This window comes from Acinonyx jubatus, chromosome B2 (genome assembly GCF_027475565.1).
Source record: "Acinonyx jubatus isolate Ajub_Pintada_27869175 chromosome B2, VMU_Ajub_asm_v1.0, whole genome shotgun sequence".
Lineage (NCBI taxonomy): Eukaryota > Metazoa > Chordata > Mammalia > Carnivora > Felidae > Acinonyx > Acinonyx jubatus.
The window spans coordinates 116,184,747-116,208,004 of record NC_069385.1 but is presented as its reverse complement, the minus strand read 5'-3'; the positions used below and the strand labels follow the sequence as shown (position 1 = coordinate 116,208,004).

The 23,258-nt window shown below is 45.3% G+C and overlaps 1 protein-coding gene across 7 annotated transcripts in view; it reads left to right on the top strand.

Annotated features, from left to right (window-relative positions):
• PPARD (peroxisome proliferator activated receptor delta) overlaps positions 1-23,258 on the top strand; it is an 82,058-nt gene that overhangs the window by 23,053 nt on the left and 35,747 nt on the right. The window contains exon 1 of one of the 7 annotated variants that reach the window (XM_053222912.1): positions 19,377-22,893. The exons of the other annotated variants lie outside the window; for them this stretch is intronic. The gene's annotated coding sequence lies outside the window, so the exon portion shown is untranslated. Of the gene's footprint in view, positions 1-19,376; positions 22,894-23,258 lie in introns of those variants that run through there. 7 annotated transcript variants of the gene reach the window in all.

Genomic DNA, 23,258 nt, shown 5'->3' with positions numbered 1-23,258 from the left:
AGCAGTATTCCATCTTAAGAGTGTATCTGAGCTTATTTATTTAACCAATCCTGCTGATGGACCCTTAGGTTATTTATCCTTTTTTGCTATTATATCTAATGCTTCCTGTACTCAGAAATCATCTTGTCTGTTAATTTACTGCCTAATTGTCTGAATTCCTGACCCAAACAGAAGCCCTTTGGGGGTAGCCACCTCATCTGTCTTGTTAACATTGTCTCCCCACTACCTGGCATTGTTCCTGGCTACTTGGTAGGTATTTGGTTGTATAATTTTGAAGGATCCAAAATGTTAAGGCTATTGATAAACTTCACCAAATTGCCAAATTCCAGAGAATGGTACTAATTTACCATCTCTCTGCAGTATATGAGACTGTTTGACTCCCTGCCCCCTTGAATGTGACTTAATTTATAAAGGAAATCCTGTGATCTTTTGTAATATAGCACTCTCTGACCTGTGAACCAGTTAATTTAGGAGTCAGTGAGTGGTCACATGCCCCTTTCTGTGGGCCACAGAGTCCTGCCTGTTGAAGAAGATGGTGCTCTGGACTCCTGGGTCCTCATTGTGGGCATTGTATCATTCCTTAGAGAGGCTGCGTGGCATCCCTGTCACGTGTGGACATATTGGGGAGTGAGTAAAGTTGGCTTGGTCAAGTATGTGTAAGATGTTGTTTCCAGCTGCTGATTGAAATGCCTTTGAAGTTACCAAGAGAGATGTCACCCTGGAAGTTGTGTGTCTTCAAAAAAAGAAATAAAGAGGGGCGCCTGGGTGGCTTAGTTGGTTAAATGTCCAACTTCAGCTCAGGTCATGATCTCACGGTTCGTGAGTTCGAGCCCCACACGGGGCTCTCTGCTATCAGCATGGAGTCCACTTCAGATCCTCTGTCTCCCCCTCACCCTGTTCCTCCCCTCTACGCTTGCTCTCTCTCTTTCTCAAAAATAAACATTAAAAAAATAGAAATGAAGAAATGCTTCCAGGAAGTGTGACACAGTCAACCCAGTGTGCCCTCTCTGAAGGTGGTGGGCACCCACATGGTTGGTAAACACTGCCTGAGTCACCACTGGCCGCAGCCCCTGCTCCTCTCCACACAGTTCCTGTCTGGGAAAGCCTGCCACTCGTCCGTGACGAAGAGCCGCCCCCGACAGTTGCCAGGGACGTGTGGGCACGTCTCAGGGTCTCACAGCAGCCCTTTCCTCCACAGATAAGCTGTGGCATCTGTTTGTTTTTTAGAGAAGTATATGGAGTGGACACGAGATTTGAAGGAGGAGGTGGGTGGCCAGGGCAGTGCTTGTGTGTAGCAGAGGGCTCCTGTGTCCTTGCGTGGGGCCAGTTAAAGCCTAGTAATTCACCTTCTCCGTAACACCTGGCTGTTTGTCCTTACACTTGTCTCTCATGGTTTTCATATCACGTTTCCACGTAGAGCTTGCGCCAAGCCTTCGCCCACTCACTCCCATCTTTCTCCTGGGATCCTGCTGCGTCTTGGAACCGTGGTCATCCCAAGTGCTACAGGTGCCATAACTTCTTTTTGCATCTCTGAGATCTCTCCTACTAGGTCTCTCACGTAATTGTTCACTGTTTGAGTCTTTTAGCCTGCTCTCTGCCCACCACCTTATTAGACCGTGGAAATAAGCCCCAGAAAGAGATTGGCCCCTGCCCTCTCTGAGGCCGACCGTCTCGTCTCCCTTGGCCCCTGTTCCCGTCCTCTCTGACCGTGCCTTTGCTGCCCTGTGCCCTGCTTCCTCTTCCTCTTTCCTCTGCCTGCCTGTGAGTGTGCTGTGTGGTCTGCCCTTTTGCTGCTCCTCTTGGCCCTTCCTGGGGCTAAGACCTTCTTCCCTCATAGACAAAAATAGAGAACTTCTTGCCACAGATCCTGTTCTGCTGAATGCCAGACCCGCGTGTCTACCAGGCTACTGGAGTGCTCCGTTTTCAAGGCAGAGCTCACCTTTGTCTCCCCTCTTCCCACGCCTCTGTTTCTTTTCGTAATATGCCATTCTCTCAGCTCCTGGGAGCCTTATGACAGCTTGAACCCTTCTCTCCTCTACCATCCACAAGTGTCCCTCCCACTCTCTCCATGTTTGTCTCCACTCTAATGATTTCACGCCTTTAGTGGGTTGGCTAGTGGCTGCCCAAGCGATATATCCACATTCTGATCTCTAGAACCTGGTGAATGTGACATGATTTGGAAAAAGGCTCTTTGCAGGATTCTTCCGGGCTCTGCAGCTGTCTACAAACCTGTGCTCCTTGACCTCCTCTCTGGGCCTCCCCTCGGCCTGAAATAGGGACGGTGTTCCCAGTTTACAGTGATTACAGGTATATTATCTTGTTTAATCTTCTTGAGTCCAAAGGCAGGGTTCTCTGCCTTTCTCTTCCCCCTCACTCCTAGGTCTGGAGATGTTCAAGGCTGTGTGCACAGCAGCTACAAGTGCGGTCCTTGGAGATAGGTCTGGGTTCAAATCCTGGTTCTCTCACTCAGTAGCTGAGGGCCTTTGACAGATTATTAACCCCTCTGAGCTTCAGCTCCCTCTTCTAAGAAATGGGGCTGGTGGATTGTTGTGAGGAATAGGTTATGCAGGAATGTCTAGCACGGGTGCCTGACACTGTTTGCTTTGTAATTGGAGAGACTCGCTCAGCCTCCACAGTGAGCACTCAAGCCGGGCCTAGCCCAGGAGCTCTGACTCAAATCCAACCCCCCTGCTCTGTCGTCCTGCCCCAGTGTTCTTCACCTGTGCGCTGTGCCTGGTGCTAGCCGGGGAACAGGAATGTGATGGCGTGGTCGTCTAGGAGAATAAGCAGGACATGTGTGTCCCTGGGGTGGTATGACAAAGTAATTAAGGATGTGGACTCTGCAGGTAGACCGGGGTTCAAATTCAGGCCCTGTGACCCTACCTCAGTGACCTTGGAAGTGTTCTTTGCCTTTCTGAACCTCACCTTCCTCATCTATAAACTGGGAATAACAGTGGTACACACCTTAGAAGGTAATTGAGGGAATTAAATGAAAGAATGCTCATAAAGCCTTCAGCACGTGCCTGATTCTTTGTAAGCACTTAATAGATTTTATTAGAAATCACCAGCTTCCACTGTGGAGAGGAGTTGGTACACCGAGGAGGTCCTGAGCCTCTGGGAGGCACAACTGCAGGAAGGCTGGTGCCCCTGGAATTATGTAATGGGGACGGAAGTAAGAACATTTCCGATGTCGCCTCTTCCATGAAGTCATGACTCTTCCCCTGAACTGCACAGAGCGCTTGCCATTCTTCAAACCCGGAGCTCTCGGTATTTCTCTTGTGGGGCTTGTCATAGTCTTTCTTGTATTATGGTTATCCTTTACACCACTGTATACCCCCTGGGAGCAGGATTGGGCAAACTACTGGATTACTGGAATTCAACCTTGGGATTTAGCCGCTGATATGGTCAACCCACTGGTAGCAAACCATAGAGGCCCTCTGGCTCCTGACCCCCACTTCTGGTGAGGCTTTTTACGATGGCTCTGAAATACAGGGTGCCTCCTTCCAAAGAGCTTTCCACTGTGTACACGGGACTTGAAGTGACTCCAGAAGTCCTAGGCACTGCCACTGTTGAAATCTGTCACTGCCTTTCTACCCAGCAGGGGCCTTGTTTGGATGAGCCACGCATCAGAAGGAAACACAGGTTTACTGCCAAGGTCATTGTAAGTCTAAGTCTTGGGGCTGGCATTTGAGGTTTGGTTGAGGGGTGCCTGGCTGGCTCAATCAGTTAGGTGTCCGACTCTTGATTTCAGGGCAGGTCAAGATCTCACGGGTCATGGGATTGAGCCCCACATTGGGTTCTGCGCTGACAGAGAGAAGCCTGCCTACGATTCTCTCTCCCTCTTTCTCTGCCCCCCCTCTGCTCATGCACGCACGTGTGTGCACACATGCCCTCTCTCAAAGGAAATAAAATTAAAGAAAAAAAAAAGAGAGAAACAGTAACTATGTACATTCTTAATACTGAGTGTTAAGAATCTCCTCTGGAAAACTCCAGAATAACCCAGTGGACTTGTGACTGTGTCTGTAACTGCTTACAGGACATCTGCACCTGAGGGTCTCTAGAGTTCCTGAAACACAGCATGCCCCAAAAGGACCCCTATGTTTTTTGCCAGACCTCCTCTTCCCACAGTCCCTGCCTTATAGGGAGCATCCCCATGCCCCTGGTCACCTGATGGTTGGCCTCCATTTTTTCCCTCTCAGTCACCAAGTCTTGTTGACTCTTCCTTCTAAATATCTCTTCTGCTTTTTGCCCTAATGTCAGATGACACTGGTGCTGCCTCAGCTTGGGGTTGTTTTTTGCATTGAATTTTCAACCTTCTGTGTCCTCACGTTTTGGGAGCTTTCTTTTATAAATAGAATGTGACTGGATTTAAAATTTTAAATCAAATCTGAAAATCTGTGTTAAATGAGTATAATTTATTTACATTTTTGGTATTTGACTTAAATATATTATGTTTTTAAGTACTTTCTATATACCTTCCTTTTTTGCCTGTTTTTCTCCTTTCCTGTCTTCTGTTAGATTGCTTTAGATTTCTTTATTCCTTTTACTGGTTTGACAATTCTACATCTTGGTAGTCCTGGCTGGCCCAGTCGGAATAGCATGTGCCTCTTGAACTCAGGGTTGTGAGTTTGAGCTCCACATTGGGTGTAGAGATTATTTTAAAAAAAATAATGAACTTAAAAAATATATACATTTTATTTCTCTTCTTACTCCCACATCCCCCCATCTTTTTACTTTGAAAATACATGAAAATAGTATAGTGAATACCTATACCCTTTTTACTTACGCTTAATTAATATATTTCTCTCTCTACCTCTATATGTTTTTGCTTAGAACCATTTGGAAGTAAGTGTGGATTTGTTTTTCATTTTCTTGTTCAGGATCTGGTGTGCTACTTCTATCCACTTTTTGAAAAAAAAGTCTTTTTATGTTGGAATAATTTTAGGTAAAGTTAAATTTAGAGAGTTTCTGTATCCCTTCACCCACCTTCAACTAATGTTAACATCTTACATTTAATTCTTTTTTAAACTCCGGGAAATTCTCGGGGGTGCCTGGCCAGCTCATTTGTTTGAGCATGTGACTTTTAACCTTGGGGTCATGAGTTCAAGCCCCATATTGTGTGTGGAGCCTACTTAAAATATAAAAATAAGTAAAAATAAAATTCTGGGAAATTCTCATGTATCTCTTTGGTTCTCTCCCATTTTCTCTACTCTGGCCTTCTGGAATTCCTCTTAGATATATGTTGACCATTCTACCATCCAAGCCTCTGCGTCTGTATTTTCTGTACTGCTTTGTCTCTTTAATGATCTAAATGTTCTCATTTCATAGTCTCAGATTGTTTTATTATTTCTGATTCTTGGAATGATAACTACTCTTTTTTGGTCTTATGCTTGTCCCTCTTGGTAGTTTATTTCCTTGTGTGGTTTATAACTTGAGTTGTGGGACAGGTGGGTGGTTCGGTCGGTTAAGCGTCCAACTTCTGCTCAGGTCATGATCTCACGGTTCGTGAGTTCGAGCCCCGCATCAGGCTCTGTGCTGACAGCTCAGAGCCTGAAGCCTGCTTCCAATTCTGTGTCTCCCTCTCTCTCTTTCCCTCTCCTGTTCATGCTCTATTTCTGTCTCTGAAAAATAAATAAATGTTATAACTTGAGTTGTGAGTTTATCTTCAGGAAGGACTGTTTTATGGGTAGGTTTTGTGTCCTGGGTTGTGAAAATATCCATAAAAGCAGTTTGCTTCTGGTGGGGCCATGGGTGCTTGAGTGGTCCTGGATCAGTTTTTATGTTCATTTCTCAGTTTGGCACCTCTTCCCCCACCCCCTTGGTACAAAATCAGATTCATATCCATGGGCGGAACTGCTTAGTAGTGTAGCTTTCTAGGTGACCTCCTTCCCTCCAGTAGAGCCTTGGAGAAATTGCTAGCTTCTTGTGGCTTTCCTGAGCTAGGCAGTCCTTTGAGGCTCTTGGTATTGGGGCTCACAGCCACAGCCAGCTATTCAAACCACTTCAGATGTGGGTTCAAAAGTCTACGGGTCATTTTGGTGTCCACTCCACTTACTGTTCATGTTTCCATTTTTCTTGTCATTTCTGGCATATGGGTTTTTTTCCTTTTTCTTTAAAAAAATTTTTTTTAATGTTTTATTTATTTTTGAGAGAGAGAGAGAGAAAGAGCGGGGGAGAGGCAGAGAGAGAGGGAGACACAGAATCCGAAGTGGGCTCCAGGCTCTGAGCTGTCAGTAGAAAGCCTGATGCAGGGCTCAACCTCAGAAGCCACGAGATCATGACCTGAGCCAAAGTTGGATCCTGACCCGACTGAGCCACCCAGGCGCCCATCTTTCTTTCAAATTTGGGTGTTGTTTTTTTTTTTTAATTTTTTTTTTAACACTTATTTTTGAGACAGGGAGAGACAGCATGAACAGGGGAGGGTCAGAGAGAGGGAAACACAGAATATGAAGCAGGCTCCAGGCTCTGAGCTGTCAGCACAGAGCCCGACGCAGGGCTAAGAACTCACGGACCGCAAGATCATGACCTGAGCCAAAGTCGGCCGCCCAACCGACTGAGCCACCCAGGCACCCCTCAAATTTGGGTGTATTTTTAAGGATATTTTTGTCTAGTATTTTATCTAGTATTTCTATGTGACTGTAGTGGGAACTGTAGTGATACTACATTGCCAAAAGTTCAAGTCCAAATTCTAGCATAGTGTGTGAAGCCCTTTATGATCCAGCCACTGTGTACCTGTCCTGCATAAGCTTAGCTCTTAAATTTTATACCAGCAAACTGAACTCTTTGCACCCCATGTACTGTGATATTTGGAAGCTTAGATTTTAGAGTCCCAACTGTTTGTTTTGGAACCTGTCTTCATGCTTTTGTAACTTGTGATTTCAGACAAGTTTCTAATCCTCCCTGCCTCCAGTTTTCTCATCTGTAAAATAGCAGCATCTGACAGTAACCTAATCCCTGTTAGCTCCCTCCGTGGTTGCGCTCTCCAGTAGGCCACACTGTCCGACTTCTGCACCTTTGCACATGTTCGTTCCTCCCAAGTAGTGCTTGTCTCCCCTTGACTTCCTTCCTTGATCCCCCTCGACGGAGCAGCCGCTACTCTTTCTGGGCTTGGGGTCTCTGTAGAAATTATCACTCTGTGGGTCATTGCTTATTTATGTGTCTCCTTACCAGACTCTGAGCCCCTTGAGAACAGGGTCTTATTTTTCTTGGTGTTTGAAGCTCGTGGCATTCTGTCTGTCACTTGGTGTCTGTGTTCACTATTGCCCGTGGAGTTGAACTATATTGAATTTCTCTGGTTGAATAGAAGCAAGCTGGGAGTGGTAAGAGGTGCAAATGCAGAGAAAGAGAGAGAGTAGAAAGTTTGTCTTTTTGGCAAGTTTTATGCCAAGTTGATGGAAGTGTGACTGGGACACAAGGTAGCAGTTCTCAGTCTAGCTGATAGTGCCAGAGACTTAAAGCAAGACAGCAGCCAGAAAAAGCCACGAAATCCTGCGAAATTGAAGCAGTTTCCGGCCTTAAGGATGCATGCCCACATTCTGTCCCCAAACTTGGCTTCTCCAAGTGCCAGGCAGAGGAGCACAAACTAATTATAATCCCTAGTGGACCCTAAGAACCTTTAATTTTAGAATAAGGCTGTATTTCTGAAAGGGACAGTTGCTTTAGGAGTGGATGATTCCATGTGCTGGGGCTTCCAAAGGAGGCCAGGGTGTTAAATCTCAGTAGCTTGGTGTTGAGAGCTACAGGTCACCTACACCCATGGCTTACAGCCCAGTTCAGGTCTCTACCCCACGGAGAGTTCAGCAGCTGAAAAGGGTGGGTTGGATACCCCTGGGACAGAGCTAAACAAGTCCTATGCCAGCCCTCTTTAGCTTTGCCCATGTTCTCTGGACTCATGGGACTCCAAAACAGGAATCGTTTCAGAAGTGAAGGGAACTTGTTCTTTGGAGATCCCCAGAGGGTGTCCAGCAGACAGTCTGGTGGGAGTGATGAACAATGACAGCACTCATTCTCCATCCCCTTCGCTGTGGTTTCAGGAATCAGTCTCAACGCAGGTAGGCACAGGGCTAGGGGTTGGCAGACAGCTTAGCCAAAACCTGTGGTTTCGTTAGTTCTTTCCTGATGACTCCCAGTCTGTAGCTGTGAATTCAGCACCTGTGTGCTCACTTCCGTGTTGGGCACTCTTGCTGAAGACACCGAAACAGTAATAACACAGCCGCTCTCCTTACGGTCTAGTTGGAGAGAATGTCTAGCACGCAGGAAGCCGCTGCCATCCGTGCGAGACGAATTCGGAGTGATGCTGCTCTATGCAAATCTGCCCCTCTTAACAGCCTGGTACTCTTGCTCAAAAGGAGCTCTTCTCTTTGTGAGGGTTAGACCATCTGTTTTTTTCTTGGATGATTTGTTAGCACTGTTACTGTTTGGTCTCAGATTACTAGGACCACCTTTTATGTTTCTGAGGCGTGGCCCCAAATGTGTCTTTATGAACTTTTCCTTCCTTCCATTTCTTTAAATATTGACAGGTTGGTTAGTTTTACAATGGCACTTGGCTGGTCTCCTGGGACAGATCACCAATCAACAGTTGCTACTTTTGAGGCATCAAGGTTTTTCCTGTGGACTCTCAAGATTGTTTCTTTGCCTTTTCTAGTCTGACTCCATCTTTCTAGCAGACTGCATCTCAAAGTGATTGTTGAATCAGGATCTCTGGGAGTGGGCCTTGGAATCTGTTATTGAGGATTGGAGGAAAATTGAGCAAATTGAGATCTAAAGCAGTTATAGATGGATTTATGGATAGGAACTCCAAGTGGATTAGGTAGTCTGTAGTCTCAGGTAGTTGTGGAAGCTCCACTACATCATAAAGGACCCAAGCTCCTTCCAGTTCCTTGCTCTGTCATTCTTAGGGTGTGGCTATTGTTCTCATTGCCCAAAATGGCTGCCATGGATCCAGCTATCACTTCCGCATTCCAGGCAGTAGGATAGAGAAAGAAAGAGGGAAGGGTGGCATCTCTCCTCCCTTCCTTTTAAGGCTGCTTCAGGAAAGTCTTCTGCCTCTACCACTTTCTGTGACTGACAGGAAATTGTTTAATATCTCAGAGCCACAGTTACCTCATTTGTAAAATGGGCATGGTAACGCTTACCTCAGGGGGATGAGGATTAGAGAGAATCACCCAGTGTGTGGCATAATGCCCAGCCCACGGCGAGTGCTAACTCACTGGCGACTGCTGTGGCAGCACATCTTGACACCATTCCCTTTCCCTTCTCCTCCATGGTCTCTACCCTGCCCGTCATCTTCCCCTTTCCTTTTCTCTCACATGCTTTGCCCTCTCTTCCCTCCCTGCCTTCCCCCCACATCCCTCTCTTTTCTGCCCCTCGTTTTCCTGCTCGCCCTCCTGCTGCCGTCTTTTATTATCTTTATCCTCTGTTCCACCACCTTGTCCTACCCTATCCTTGTGTTGCTTCCATCCCTCCGTCTGCCTGATGTCCCGAATTAGTGGCAAACTATTGTTATATTACAAAGACCAGAAAGGTTAGAGGTGGTGACTGGCCTTTGAACTGCAAGTCAGCGATGAGTAATTTAAGAAAACATGTTTAATTGGTTTATTCATGAGTCAATTGCCAGTTACATTTGGCAGTTGGTGAGCAGAGATCAGAAATAGCAGTGGCTTAAACCAGCAGAAGTTTATTATCTGTTAGGGTTTTTTTTTTTTTTTTTTAAATTTATTTGTTTTGAGAGGGAGTGCGCGCAACAGGGGAGGGGCAGAGAGAGAGAGGGAGAGAGAGAGAGAATCCCAAGCAGGTTCCGCGATGTCAGCGCAGAGCCCGATGCAGGGCTCAAACTCATGAACTGTGAGATCATGACCTGAGCTAAAATCAAGAGTCAGAGGCTTAACCCACTGAGCCACCCAGGCGCCCCTCTGTTAGGTTGGGTTCAAAGAAGTCTGGGGAAGGCAGTCTAGGACCAGTCTCTGTTCTGCCATCCTTGGTGCATGGCTTCCAACCCCAGGGCTGCATCACAGTCTAAGATGACTGCTGGAGCTCTAGCTATTGAGTCAGGTTTCCAGGAAGGAGGGAGGGCATGGCAAGACAGAAAAGACATACATACGCTAAGCTGTCTTTTCTCCCTCTTAAGAAACTTTCTTGGAAGTCCCACTCCATAGCTTGCACTTCCTTCATTGGCCTCCCATCGCTGCAAGGGAGGCTGAGAAATCTTTTAACTGGACACATTGCCACCTGAAGTAAAATTGGGATTGTGCAACTAAAGGGGAAGGGGAGAGAAGATACTGGGTTAACAACTTGTGAGGAAGGTCTGCCCTGAGTCATTCAGCATTACTTTATTACCTGCGGTCTGTCTACTAGTTATTAGGACCAGGGAGTCCCCATTCCAGAGGGGAGACATAGAACATAGACAAGTACAGCAGAGAGTGAGGGTGGTGGAAAGAGAGGAGTGGCATGGAAGAAGGCGTGAGGAAGCACACCTCACGCTTCTGCCCACCCCCCCCCCCCACACACACACACACCAGTCTCCGGAGTTTATCACACCAACGCACTTCGCTGCCGCTTGGTTCTTCTGTGACCTCTCCTCTGCTCTCTCCCTTTTATTGCTGTCATCGTTGTTGCTGGAGGTTTTTTTTGTTTTTTTTTTTGTTTTTTTTGTTTTTGCCCCTTCGTTCTGACCCCAGCAATATCCCCTAGGACCTGAGCAAGTGGGAACAGTTGGTGGCTTAGTGGGAACCTCTGGGCTGAGGCCACACGTTTGAAGAGCCAAGTCGCAGGCCCATAGGCAGTTAGGGGCTGGCGGCAGGAATGCATCCTGCTCTTGCTCCGGTTGTGGTCCTGCCCGGAGACATTGCTCCTGGAATGGGGTCGTCATCGGGAGGGGTGTTCCTCACCAGGCACCCGGCATCGGCTGTGCTGTGCTGTCCCTGACGGCTTGTCATCAAAATGAAATCTTGAGAGCAGTAAAATCCTTCTCCAGGTCCCATTAGATAGGCATGAGTATTTTAAGTAATCAGAAGTCTCTTTGACCTGTGGTCTCTTTGATTTTGATCTCAGGAGCACCAATTGCCCTCCCTCCTCCTCCTCCTCCTCCTCCTCCTCCTCCTCCTCCTCCTCCTCCCCGTCCTTGCCCAGTTCCCTTTGGGGTGTCAGGGAGGTAACAGGAAGCTTACTGCAAACATTTTTTTAAAGGTACATTTCAGCCCTTAAGGATTTAATCTTTCAAGGAAGACTGATGGGTTAAAAGGTTATTATTTATGACCTAGTACACTCCTTATGAGCTTGACTGTGACCCTGGGCAAGTTATTTAGCCCTCCTGTCCTCGGTTTCCTCATCTGTCAAATTGTAATCCTGGTTGTTACAGAGATTAAGGGGCACGTGGGAAGCACTTGGTACACATGAGTTCTTATTACTGCTCTTACCCACTGTGATTGGACTTCTAGATTGGGGCCAGAGTGTGGGAGGCCTTGGATGCCACATTAAGGAGGTGGATTTTATTCTTTTGGCACAGGGAACTGCAGATTTATGGGCGGGGTTTTAACAGATCATGTCTGGGCCTAAGAGTGTCACCAGCAGGAGCAGGGAGGCTGGACTGAAGCAAGGGAGTGTCTAGAGGGAGTTCCAGGTGGGGGTGTGCAGGGCCTGGGCCAGCACAATCACGGAAAGGGGGTGATGGGTGGTTGGAAAGTCAGGAACGAGGGATGATGATGTTTTAGCCTGTGTGGCACGACGGCGTCCCGCTGACTGGTACCAGGAGCATCTGAGGAGTTGCAGGTGGAGGTTGCAGGAGAGGAAACAGCACTTGACGCCTGCCAGGTAGTCTGCTGGGCACGAGGGACGGGGCCGCCTCAGGCCTGGGGCAAAGATCACTGTGTTTTTAGACACGTGATGAGGCCCTGCAAGGCCTCGTGTGGCGTTTAGGCAGTCAGTAGGTGAGAAGCCTGAACAGACATGTAGGATGTGGTCACAGTGTGTGAAAACGGCGGTGATATTTTGTGTGGTGAGCAGAGAAGCCAGCCAGGCACAAGACCAGGGAGGAGTGTGTGTGACAGAGGGTCATCATTTCAAAGGTTGGTGAAGGGAAGGGCAAGCAGCAGTGTGTGTGTGTGTGTGTGTGTGCACGCACACGTGTGTGCGTGTGCACGTGCGCATGCAATCCCCAGGAAGGCTCGAGAGAGAGGCAGAGCCTGGATCAAGAAGGACCTCGTGCAACACAGCCAAGAGCTTGGGTTTGTTCATTTGGTATGTGGACTGTTTGGATCTTGGGAGCTCATTAAGGGGGTGAGGGGATAGCTTCAAGGTTAAGATCTCAACCAAGAGCTCACCCAAACATAAACCAGGAAGGTGATAAGGGACTCTGCCTCACTGCTAACCTGGCAGCTGGAGTTTGTTGATTGACCCGGAGAGTCCTGAAACTCCTCAAGGTCAAGGGTGAGGCTTAAGAATGGGCAGCCCTGTAGATGGGAGAAACAGAGATAGGCCCTTGCAGAGAGGTTGCTGCGATGTTTCTCCCTCCACCTTCAGGAAGCCCTGCTTCTACTGTATGGCTCTCAGAGCTGGGAAGACCAGCAGCCCCCTGGGGGCCCTTGTCCTTCTGCCTTCTCCCTTGGGTTGCTTCTCCCAACCTTGGGTTTGCCTATTTGTCAGGAGGTGGGGGAGCCAGCCTCCTCCTCCCCCACCCCGCCCCGGCCCAGATCAGTTTGAACCACATAGCAGGGTGGGCAGCTTTTTTTTTTCCCCACTGTGGCCCCAGACTCACTGCTCCCCCTGTGGCCCTAGGCTTTCCTCTCCCAGCCTTTGGCTGCTAAGCAAAAGTGGAATTGTGTCAGGTTGTTGCTCCTTATGAGGCCTCAGGGGGGCTCTGGGTGAGCTCACAGGCTGTGATCAGCTCTCTGACCTGTACTGAAATTCTGCCTCCAGGCTGTTTGCCCCTGACTTCTGGAGCCTGAGTTCAGGTGTCAACAGCCTGCCCTCAGTTTACCCTCGGGATGAACTGTAGTCATTTTACCTTATTTTTATGTTAAAATGTCCATTAATATAAAAATAACCCATGGACAGATGAGACAATTCTGAGACAAAAAGTGACTGACTAGCTGTAGGACTGCAGCTTCTCTCCCAAAGGGTGCAGGGTGATCAGTGTCCTGTGCATTCTTCCACAATTTTCCGTGCACATATTCAAGTGTATATGTATGTTTCCTCTTCCCCCTCCTGTTTCCCTGTGACAGTGGGGAGCACACCAAATTGTTTGCGGACACCTAGTTCTTCCCTTAAGTGTATCTTTGAAATCTTTCCACATCAGCATACACAGATCCACTGCATTCTTTTTTTTTTAATCTTTTTTTGTTGTACATATGATGCATGTATAGTTTAGCCAATAATTTTCCAGCACTCGCGTAACTAGACTTTAAAACGCCTTAGATTTGTCAAGTGAACTGTGGCTTATAAAACATCCTCGCAGCTGCTTTCTGGTGTGATCCTCCTCGTCCTACGAGGAAGACAGGCCAGGAGACATTTTCTGCAGCTCAGGATACTCTGTGAACAGTGAGGAGGTGAGAGAGGTTGGTTCTCCTTAAAGAAGAGTAAAACAGTGTTTCTCCTTTGAGCAACTCCACCTGTTTGGGGAGTAGAATCCAGAGGTACACGCACATCCACCCAGAAAGGACAGGCGAAGCAGCCTCTGCGGGATGAATGTGGTGGGCAGTGGATGCCGTGGGGGTGACCTTCCCCAAAGGGGATGGGTCTTGAGCCAAACTTTTAAAAAAGAGGGAGGTAGGAAGGATTTTGATACAAAAGGGAGGGCTGGGGTGCCTGGCTGGCTTAGAGGAGCGTGCGACTCTTGATCTTGGGGTCAGTGGGTTCAAGCCCCATGTTGAGTGTAGAGATTACTTAGTAAATTTACATTTTTTAATTTTATTTGTTTTTTACAAGGGAGGGCATTTCAAGCAGGATAGCAGCATAGGCAGAGGCATGGAGATGCAAACACGGCCGAGGTTTGGGGTCCCTGGGCACTCTTGCTTCCTGGTCTCATCATTCATTGAGCACGTGTTCACATGCCTGCTCTGTGCCCAGCACTTTTGGGGTCCAGAGAACAGCAGGAACAACTCCATGGGCTCTCAGACTCCAACTGAGAGATGCTGGATGCATGCCAGGCAAAACTAGTTGATGTTGGTAGAGGTCAGACTAGCAGTTACCTCTTACTGAGGGCACTGACTGGGAAGGGGCATGAAGAACATTCAGGGGTGCTGGAAACGTTTGGGATCTTGAGCTGGGTAATGATTTTGTGGTGATATATAAACATAAGACTTCATGGGGCTACATACTTAAGATTAACACAGACCGCACCATCGAACCGTGAGCACTCCTGTTATAGAGCAAGGAAACAAGCAAATAAATAAATAGCATATCCCCAGAATAAATAAATGAGTAAAATACAACAGTTAGAAAATGTAGGAAGGGCTGTGCTTGAGGAAATACAGGGCCGTTACGAGCGCGTTGCAGGAGGCTTGTCTGAGGAAGTGTTCTTTCTATACACTGAGATTTGAAGGATGAGCAGGTATTAGGTTAAGAAGGGAGTGAGGTGTCCCAGGTAGAAGGAACAGCCTGTGCTGAGAGCCAGAGGCAGAGATAGCCTGGTGTCCTGGAACGTTCTAGGTGAACAGAGTATAGCATTTGGGAGGGATGAGAGATGAGATTTCAGACCCTCCCCCTCTCTCACTGCATTGTTTCAGAAGGCCCCTAGTGAGTCTTTCAGCCTCTCTCTGCTCTTAAAGGCATTCAGACCAAAGCACCTCTTTGATTATACCTTCCCCCTTGCCTCAAGGCTGGCCATATTGGGGCCCTTTATCTGTCCATCAAAGATGGTGGACTCCCCAGCCAAGGGGAAGCTCACTATTCCCAGATGTGCTCTGCGTTTTCAGCTGCCTTGCCTGGCTCACCTTGGCCTTCCCTCAGAGTGCCTTTCCCAATCTTCTGACCCCGTTGCAAGAAGGGCCGTAACAACTACTCCAAAACCATCCCTGTTTCTCCCGTGTTGGAAGTATTTCTTCCTCCCATATGTCTCCCTCCTGTGTGGCCTCCACCACATAGTTTTTTGTGTGCTCACTGTCTTCAAGGGGAGCCTTTTTCTTACTCTTTTGGCATCTCCCCCTATAGGAGTCTAGGTCAATGCGGGTGCGCATAGTTCCCAAATCAGTCCCATAAATGATTTTTTAATTGAAGGGCTCTGGCTAGAGGCAGGTGGAAGGTTACCATGGGGTCATAGCAAAGGCTGCCTGGAAAAGTGTCAAGGCTCTGGTGCTTCCTAACTCCTGACAGTTACTCTTCAGAATTTAGGAACAAGGAATTGAATTTCCTGGGAATTCCCCAAATCATGTTATTCTGTATCTTTCATAACACTTCATTTATGAATTTTATGATTTTTTTTTTTTAATTTTATTAAGTGTTTGGGGTGCCTGGGTGGCTCAGTTGGTTAAGTGTCTGACTTTGGCTCAGGTCATGATCTCATGGTTTGTGAGTTCGAGCCCCGTGTCAGGCTCTGTGCTGACAGCTTGGAGCCTGGAGCCTGTTTCAGATTCTGTGTCTCCCTCTCTCTATACCCTACCTCTGCTCACGATCTCTCTCTGTCTCCTCTCTCTCTCAAAAATAAACATTAAAAAAATTTTTTTAAATTTTATTAAATGTTTTACTTTAATTCCAGTATAGTTAACATACAGTGTTATATTAGTTTTAGATGAACAATATAGTGATTCAACAGCTCTGTACATTATTCAGTGCTCATCAAGATAAGTGTACTCTTTAATCCCCTTCACCTGTTTCACCCATCCTCCACATCCCCACCCCCCCGCCTCCTCTCTGGTAACCATTAGTTTGTTCCCTATAGTTAAGAGTCTGTTTCTTGGTTTGTCTCTCTCTTCTTTTTTTCTCTTTTGTTCGTTTGTTTTGTTTCTTAAATATCACATATGAGTGAGATTGTATGGTATTTGTCTTTCTCTGAATGACTTATTTCACTTAGCATTATACTCTCTAACCCCATCCATGTTATTGCAAATGGCAAGATTTCATTCTTTTTTATGGCTGAATAATATTCATGTGTACACACACACACACCCTACATCTTCGTTATCCATTCATCTTGTCAGTGGATACTTGGACAGCTTCCATAATTTGGCTATTGTAGATAATGCTGCTATAAACATAGGGGTGTATATATCCTTTTGGATTAGTAAGTACTTTTGTATTCTTTGGGTAAATACCCAGTACTATGATCACTGGAGTGTAGGGCAGTTCTGTTTTTAACTTTTTGAGGAACCTTCATACTGTTCCCCACAGTGGCTGCACCAGTTTGCATTCCCACCAACAGTGCCTGAGGGTCCTTTTTCTGAACATCCTCACCAACACTTGTTGTTTCTTGCATTTATGAGTTTTTAAGAATGAGAGACCATAATAAACTGAATTATTTTTCTGTGGTAAAAGTTTTAGAGGTTATTTTGTAAAAGAAGAAAAAAAGATGTGATAGTATATGCATGATTTATTATTCTTATTAGGAACACTATATTGTGACAAAATTATAGATTTTATTTTATTAATTTATTTGTTTTTAAGTCGGCTCCATGCCCAATGTAGGGCTTGAACTCATGACCTTGAGTCAGGAGTCACATCCTCTACTGACTGGGTCAGCAGGTACCCCAAGATTATGTATTTTATTAACTTGTATAAATGATCTCTACCTGGGGCACCTGGGTGGCTCAGTCAGTTAAGCATCTAACGCTTGATTTCAGCTCAGGTCATGATCTTGCAGTTCATGAGTTTGAACCCCTGTGTCAGGCCCTGCACTGACAGTATGGAGCCTGCTTGGGATTCTCTCTCTCCCTCTCTCTCTCTGCCCCTACCCCGCTCGCAAGCACCTGTGTGCACTCGCTCTCTCAAAAATAAACATTAAAAAACAGTTTAAAAAAATGATCTCTACCTGATACAGATGTTTGATAATAGGAAATGTTAAAAGATGAGAACATTAACACAAAATGAATGCCAAATAGAAATAATTTAATGATTTAAGGATAATACCACAAACACTTAATATTTAAAAGTTATTCTTAAATAATTAAAATTTTTTATTTTTAAATTTCCGGACACTAAAATTCACCCTTTTGAGTGTGCAGGTCTGTGAGTTTTGGCAGATTTGTAGTCATAAACCACCACCATGATCCAGATGAAGAACTGTACCATCACTCCACAAAAACAATGACATTCCCTCGTGCTACTCCTTTGTAGTCAAACCTCCGTGTATCATTAACCCCTGATCTATTGTCTGTTCTTGTAGTTTTGCCTTTTCTAAAATGTCATATGAATGGAATCACAAAGTACATAGCATTTTTTAAAAATGTTTCACTTAGCATAATGTATTGAAATTTATCTGTTATTGCATGTATCAGTAGCTCCTTTTTATTGTTGAATAGTAGTCCATTGTAAAGATGTACCACAGTTTGTTTATCCATTTGTTTTTTTTTTTTTTTTTAATGTTTGTTTATTTTTGAGACAGCGCATGCATGAGCAGGGGAAGGGCAGAGAGAGAGGGAAACAGAAGATCCAGAGCAGGCTCTGCGCTGACAGCAGAGAGCCCCATGTGGGGCTCTAACTCACAAACCATGAAATCATGCCCTGAGCTGAAGTCGGACACTTAAACAACTGAGCCACCCAGATGCCCCTGTTTATCCATTCTTTAGTTGAGGGACATTTACGATGCTTTCAGTTTCTGACAATTTTGAATGAGCATTCATGTGCTGGTTTGAACTTAGATTTTCGTTTTACTTAGGTAAATACCTAGGAGTGAATTGCCGAATCTATGGTAAGAATGTGTTTAACTGCCAATCTCTGTTCCAAAGTGGCTGTGCTAGTTTGAATTCCTATCAACAATGTATGAGATTCCAGCTTCTCTGCGTGGTATTGTCACTTTTTGTTTCATTTTGGCCATTCTAATAGGTATGTTGTGGTATCTCACTGTGTTTTAATTTGCTTTTCCCTAATGACTAAGGATGTTGAGCATCTTTTTTTGGTGCTGACTTTAATCTGTTTATCTTCTTTGGTGAAGTATCTGTTCAATTTTTGCCCATGTCTTTTTTTTTTTTTTTTCTTTTGTCAAACCTAGAGGTTTTCTTTATTTTTATTTTTTAATGTATTTATTGTTTATTTATTATTGTTTAATTTACATCCAAGTTAGTATATGGTGCAACAATGATTTCAGGAGTAGATTCCTTAATGCCCCTTACCCATTTAGACCTTCCCTCCTCCCACAACACCTCTAGCAACCCTCTGTTTGTTCTCTATATTTAAGAGTCTTTTATGTTTTGTCCCTTCCCTGTTTTTATATTATTTTTGCTTCCTTTCCCTTATGTTCATCTGTTTTGTATCTTAAATTCCTCATGTGAGTGAAATCATATATTTGTCTTTCTCTGACTGACTTATTGCACTTAGCATAATACCCTCCAGTTCCATCCACATAGTTGCAAGGGGCAAGATTTCATTTGTTTTGATTGCTGAGTAATACTCCATTGTGTGTGTGTGTGTGTGTGTGTGTGTGTATGCATATATACACACACACACATACCACATCTTCTTAATCCATTCATCTGTCAATGGACATTTGGGTTCTTTCCACACTTTGGCTATTGTTGAAAGCGCTGCTATAAACATGGGGGTGTATGTGCCCCTTCAAAACAGCACACCTGTATCCCTTGGATAAAAATACCTAGTAGTGCAATTGCTGGGTCGTAGGGTAGTTCTATTTTTAGTTTTTTGAGGAACCTCCATACTGTTTTCCAGAGTGGCTGCACCAGTTTGCATTCCCACCAACAGTGCAAAAGAGATCCTCTTTCTCCACATCCTCACCAACAAAAAAGATTTTATTTTTAAGTAACCCGTACAACCCAATGTGGGGCTCAAACTCAACCCGGAGATCAAGAGTAACACATTCCATTGTCTGGGACAGCTAGGCACCCCGAGATATTTGTTTTCAATAATTATTGCTGAGTCTGGGGAGGTTTTTTTTTTTTTTTTTTAATATGTATTTAGGCTACAAGTCTGTTGTGAAATACGAGATTTGCAAATATTTTCTGTTAGTGGCCTGTCTTTTCATTCTCTCAATGGTATCTTTCAAAGAGCACAGTCCTTAATTTTGATGAAGTCTGGTTTATCAATTTTTAATGAGTTGTGCTTTTTTTTAAATATAATTTATTTATTGTCAAGTTAATTAACATACAGTGTATACAGTGTGCTCTTGGTTTCGGGGGTAGATTCCTGTGATTCATCGCTTACATACAACACCCAGTGCCCATCCCAACAGTGCCTTCCTCAATGCCCATCACCCAATTTCCCCTCCCCCCACATCAACCTGCAGTTTGTTCTCTGTATTGAGGAGTCTCTTATGAGTTTCCCTCCCTCTCTGTTTGAAACTATTTTTTCCCCTTCCCTTCCCGCATGGTTATCTGTTGTTTCTCAAGTTCCACATATGAGTGAAAACATATGATATCTGTCTCTTCTCTGCCTGACTTATTTCACTTAGCATAATACCCTCCAGTTCCATCCACGTTGTTGCAAATGGCAGGATTTCATGCTTTCTCATTGCCAAGCAGTATTCCATTGTATATATAAACCACATCTTCTTTATCCATTCATCAGTTGATGGACATTTAGTCTCTTTCCATAATTTCGCTATGTTGAAAGTGCTGCTATAAACATTGGGGTACCTGTGCCCCTATGAGTCAGCACTCCTGTATCCTTTGGGTAAATTCCTAGTAGTGCTATTGCTGGGTCATAGGGTAATTCTATTTTTAATTTTTTGAGGAACCTCCACACAGTTTTCCAGAGCAGCTGGACCAGTTTGCATTCTAACAACAGTGCAAGAGGGTTCCCATTTCTCCACATCATCGCCAGAATCTGTTGTTTCCTGAGTTGTTAATTTTAGCCAATGAGTTGTGCTTTTGATGTCACATCTAAGAACTTCTTGCCCTACCCAAAGTCACGAAGATTTTCTCCTGTGTTTTCTTCTACAAGTTCATAGTTTTTTATTTTAAACTTAGATTTAGGATTCATTTCTAAACCCATAAAAGGTGTAAAGCATAGGTCAAGGTTCTTTTTTTGCATTTGAGTTGTTTCAGTTGTTTCATCCCCGTTTGTTGAGTTCTATTGAATTCCCATTCACTTTTCTCACAAATCAATCGGTCATATCTGTGTGGGTCTAAAATGAAATTTTAAAATACACAAAGCACGAATTGCTCTTTCTTATAGTCTTGATCTTTGTTTCTGGACAAATATTGCAGGCGTAGAAAAATTTCTTTCATCTTGCATGGATGTTGGTTGAATCGTTAAGCATGTATCCACAAGTATCTTCAAGTTGGACATTGAAGCACATGTTCCTTCATACAGGCTCATTTCCTTTTTTAGTGATGAAAATACTTTGCATGCCCCAATTTTGATTTAGTTATTCCCCTTACTAATTAATAATACTTTATGAATTCAGATTTTAGATCCGCTTCTGGTTTTGTGTCCTCGAATTCCACAATATTCACATCTTTTGTTTGTATTTCTTCCATGTCAAATAGTCAAACACTGGAAAATGTCAGTGAACGTTATCGGGTAGTATTTGGATAACCGAACATGTGTATCTCCTAACAAAATTAAGAGTACCACACAAAATCATGTGTCAAAATTGCCAATTTGTGCATACTATGTCTATAAATATATTAATACATATTTGCAAGAATGACTCCCCATTCATGGCAAACAGGGCCATAAACAGACACTTAACAGCGTGGCAGTGACTACAAGCAAGGCTTGATTAGGTTATGACCGCTTCTCTCCTTTGCACTCTGTCATGGTTCCCAGATGTCAGCCTTAACCTTCAGCTGTGCCTGTTAGCTCCTTGCTCTTGCTTTGACTTGAAGTTGGTGGATTCCTTCGAAACAGTAACATCTCTAGATTGATTATTCAGCTTTAATTCTCACCAGAGGATTATCATACTTTTTCCCATTTTTCCCAGTTTCTCCAATTGATGTTTCTCAGGTTTGGGGATTAAATAAAACCGATATATTTCCCAAGAAGTGTTGTAGAAGGAAATCTTTTATGGGAGTATAGTCAAGAGTTCTCACAAGGCAGGACTTGACAAAAGGCAATTATTGTAGGGTTCTCTGGCGAGTAAGGTCCACTGAGTCTCGTCCATTACGGTGTCTCGGGGGCCAGGGTGGGTGCATGACCTGTGGAGAATACTCGGTGAAAAGTTGCCGGCTCGGCGAACGAGTTTCCAACTAATGGCTGTATGAAAGCAGTGTGTGAACAGTTGTGGCTGATGATGGTGGTTCAGGTTGTAGAGTTTTTTTGTGGAAGATGAGCTTAGAAAACTCTGAGATCCCTGTTATACTAAGGGATGCCTTGAATGACAGGGAAGCTTGGGTTTTTATATTCTGGACACTGGACAGAGAATTGAACATGATACAACTGAGACTTTGTTGAGAGCCATGGGGTGAGCTGAAGGCCGAAAAGCCTTTTTCTTCTCTGTCTTTTATTTAATAAAAGGTCAAAGCTGCAGGAAAGTGGAAAGAATAGTGCAATGAACATGTATATTTCCTTCACGAAAATTTACCAGTTGCAAATAGTTTGCTACATTTGTTTGACATTGTGTCATCAATTGTCCACATTCCATACTTGTTGGGTTATTTCCTTGCGATTAGAAGCAAGTTACCACTTTTTGGTGAGAACCCGCATAAGCAGTGAGTGCTTGCTGTTGCTTCACAACAGGAAGCATGATGGTCCCAGTTGGCCCCAGTAAAGGTGATACTGACTTCAGTCACCTGGTTAAATTGGTGTCTATGAAGGCTGCTTTTGTGTAAAGCAGAGAATTTTGGAAGGAACTTTTCACTGACTTGTTTCTCTGTCAGTTGTACCTGCTATTGAGAAACATTTTGGTGTAGTCAAAAAAAAAAAAAAAAAAAAAAAAAGCCCTGGAAGCCAGGAGACTGGGATTTGAGACCAAGACCAAGCTCTACAGTCATCTCTCCCCCAAACTATAGACAAGTTACATCATCTCCCTGGGCTGAGCAGTTGTACATAAAAGGAAATAGATACTCAGAGAGGTGAAGCAATTTGCCCAAGGCCACTCAGCTAGGATTCACCAGCTGTTCTGTTTGGGCCAAAGCCCTGCCCTTGCCCTGAGGTGGCCAGTCATTATTATGGTGGCACCAAGCACTAGGAACTAATGCTCAGAATCAAGCAAAACACCAGCCCTTGTAGGATCTGAGGCAAGAGGGAAGAGAGAGGTGGCTCTCTTGCCCAGTTTTCTCTCGTGCACACATGGCCTAAAAAGACCCAGGCACCTCACTCAGGTGAGCTGGTACGCAGGCTGTTAGGCTGTCTTTGCCACCTTTGGAATAAATGGTTCCATGTAGATGTTACAAAGGTGAGCTACTGGCCCCATTTCAGCCCCCAACTCCCCAGACAGGGAAGGCTTTATGTACCTGGCCTTGGCTCATGTTAGGATCAGTGCCCAGAGTCCCCAAATTGGCCCATGAATCCCAAGGGCAGTTTAGATGGATGGAGAAAGTACTGCCTCAGCCTGCCTGGGTTCCTGGGGGGAGGGAGGGAGGCAGGAAGGATTAATGGGGGAAAGGTGTGCAGAACCTTGCCAAGCAGGTCGCTGTGGGTGGGGAGTCACTGCCTGCGTGCTCTGGACGCCCTAGGATTTGGGTGGAGGTTCTCAAGGAGGCAGCCAGAAAGGAAGGCTGTGGCAGTGACTCTGGAGTGCTCCAGGACTGCTCTGCCGGCCCTCTGTGCTGGCAGCCCACCAGCCCACCAACTGACGTCTGTCTTCCCAGTTAGCAGCTCTCTCCAAAGCAAGTAGCACCTGAGCTCTTGGTGAGTAATGTCTGTTCCTCATGCCCTTCCCCAGAGCAGTTGTTTTGAGGGAACCAGTGGCTCTGGCTCAGTCAGGATATGGTTTGTCAAGGCCATGTTGTCCTATTGCTGTGGAGCTGAGAGTCCAGGAAAGTCAGCCTTCCTAAGTTCCTGCTGCTTCTCCTGGCATTGTTCGTCCTCACAGGCCTCCTGGGAAGTGGCCAGATTCAGGGCAGGGCCAAAGTGGCGTGACCAGGAGCAAGCTATGCCTTGTGGGCCCAGAGGGGAATTCTGGGGAGCTCTTCTACCCCAAATGATGGCCTCCCCGGGCCCTGCATCTTGGAGAGACCCCCAGGGCTCTGGCGGCCGGGTAGGCAGCAGCAGGG